At 67.4% G+C, this 2,547-nt stretch overlaps 1 protein-coding gene across 1 annotated transcript in view; it reads right to left on the bottom strand.

Annotated features, from left to right (window-relative positions):
- LOC117878396 (drebrin-like) overlaps nucleotides 1–467 on the bottom strand; it is a gene marked incomplete in the record, with an annotated part of 16,034 nt that extends 15,567 nt beyond the window's left edge. The window contains 1 exon segment of the mRNA XM_034772559.1: nucleotides 373–467.
- Between the last annotated feature and the right edge of the window lie 2,080 nt (nucleotides 468–2,547).

Here is a 2,547-nt window from a genome sequence, read left to right as displayed (position 1 = left end):
GGCCCCCCCCCCCCCCCCCCCCCACAGTGCCTCACCCCCTTCTCTGCCACAGTACAGGCTCCCGCCCCCCTGCACAGCCCCCCACCCCCACCCTTCTGTGCCACTGCCCATCCCATAGCCCTCCCACAGTGCCCCACCCCCCTCTCTGCCACTGTACAGCCCCCCGCCCCACTGCGCCCCCCTGCACAGCACCTCACGGCACAGCCCCTCACCCTTCTCTGCCACTGCCCCATCCCATAGCCCCCGGCCCGGCCCGGCCCGGCCCGGCCCGGCGCTCACCAGTCGGCGGAGAGGCGCCGGCTCCCGATGTCCTCCCTGGCGGCCAGCAGCGCCAGGCGGTGCGTGTCCAGGTCCAGGCGGCTCATGGCTCAGCCCCGCTCCCCGCTCGCTCTGCCGGGCCGGAAAGTTCCCAGCCAGGGAGCCCCGCGCCCGCCCCGCCTTGCCCGGCCCCGGTCCCAGCCCCAGCCCGCCGGGGAGGGAGGGACCCGGAGCCCTGCCCAGCTCCGGGAGGGAGGGCGGGAGGGAGAGGCCGGGCCGGGAGGCGCAAGGGTCGGGATGGGGCTGGGCGCGGAGGGGCGCCCCCGGGGGCAAGGGGGATGCGCCGGAACAGACTGAGGGGCCCCGTGGGGGCAGCACCCCGGCCCCACAGCCTGGCCAGGGGGGCTGGGAGCCTTAGCCAGGGGCTGGGAGCCGGGACTCCTGGGTTCTCACCCCGGCTCTGGGACGGGGAGAGGGGGGGCAGGCTGGTGGGTTAGAGCAGGGGGGCTGGATGCCAGGACTCCTGGGTTCTCTCCCAGGCTCTGGGAGGGGAGTGGGGGCTAGTGGTTAGAGCGGGGGGTCTGGGAGCCAGGACTCCTGGGTTCTACCCCCAGCTCTTGGAGGGGTGTGGGGGGTAGTGGTTAGAGCGGGGGGGCTAGGCGCCAGGACTCCTGAATTCTGTTCGTGATGCAGTGTGATGCCTTAGAGTGAGTCGTCCCCCCTTTGTGCCTCAGTTTCCCCCTCTGCCCAGTGGGGATTCTGATCCATGCGCTCCTGTGAGACTCAGTCAGTTGGGGCTTGTCCACCCAATGGAGTTAGTTCAGAATAGCTGGTGCACTTTAAATTCACACTCTACGTAATCCAAACAAACTCTGAAGTGTAGACAAGTCCTTAATACCCATGTAGAGCTTGGAGCTGCCCAGCACAGGGGGCAGTCATCACCCAGCGTGTCCGTCTCTCTGTCTGATCCCACTGTGGCGAGCCCCCATTTGTCTCCAGCTGAAAATCTGTGGCACAACCAGTTTATGTAGGGCCTGCAGTAACACCCAGGTGCTGCTGAAGTGGCCAGCAGGAGGCGCACCAGCGCTTGGGGCTGCGGGGCGCTAGCTCGGACGCCCGGGGCTGTGGCCCCCAAGAGGGGAATGGGGGGCAGTGTGCGTGCAGGAGAACGTCTCTGGGGTTAGGGAGGATGAGTGCGACGTCCCCAGGCTGTAGGGGTGTGTGCTCCCTGGTGGGGCGGCCAATGGGCCCATGACACATGGAGCCGCACGGAGGCGCTGATGGTGCCCTGTCCCCTGGGAGCTGTCACTGTCCCAGGCAATGGGGCCCGGGGAGGCAGCTCCCCGACAGCTCCATCTCCCATCCTGGGAGCCCCCCCCACCCCCCGTTTTGGAATCTGGCGTTTGCGCAGCCCTTGGCCCCTGGGCAGCTGGCAGAGGCCGCAGCAGCGAGCGGCCCATTCCCTTATTTGGTCAATGAAACCACCAACCAAAACCCCAAAGCCCCAGGAAAATATTCACAGAGCCAGGACTGGCCAGCTGGAAAAAAGCAGGGGCAGCGCCCTCTGCACACAGCTCCCAGCAGCTGGGACGAGACCCACCCGGGCACCCAGGGGGAGTGGCTGGGGCTGGCCCTCGCCCTCCCACCCCCAACAAACGGCCCTGCTCCATCTCAGCAGAGCCTGGCCCAGCTCCTCCCACGCTTGTCTATACAGCCTGGCATCCCACCCCCAGCCCAGGACCGGCCCCATGGCTCCATCTAGCTCAGTCATCCCCTCCCCAACCTGGGCCAGACCCGGGGGCCCATCTAGCCCCGTATCCTGCTTCCTTCGAAGGCTCCCTCCCCTGCCACTGGCCAGTTGCCCAGGGCTGATCTCGGTGGGCGGGCAGGCCGTCCCCAGCATCCGCTCTCAGGCCCCTGCTGGGCGGGTGTCATGGGTGTCTCCAGCATGCTGTCCGACTGGCCTGTTCCCACGCACACCCCACTCCACTGTGTCAGGAGCCCACTGCCTCTTGGGGGGCTGGACCCAGCCGGGGTAGGGGAAACAAGAGGACACAGATCCTTGGCACCCACACCCTCCCCCCAAGTGCCCACAGATGACCCTGCATGGTTCCATATACACATCATCCTGTATCCCTGCACACACCATCCTGTATCCCTGCACACAACGCCCCCATCCCACAGACCCAGCCCCCATCTCAGCACACAGCCCCCATCCCCATCCCCTATCTCAGCACACAGCCCCCAGCCTCCAGACCCAGCCCCCATCTCAGCACACAGCCCCCCAGC

The sequence above is a fragment of the Trachemys scripta genome, chromosome 5 (genome assembly GCF_013100865.1).
Source record: "Trachemys scripta elegans isolate TJP31775 chromosome 5, CAS_Tse_1.0, whole genome shotgun sequence".
NCBI classification, from domain to species: Eukaryota; Metazoa; Chordata; order Testudines; family Emydidae; genus Trachemys; species Trachemys scripta.
The sequence above is the reverse complement of the archived record's forward strand: the minus strand, read 5'-3'. Positions and strand labels throughout refer to the sequence as shown.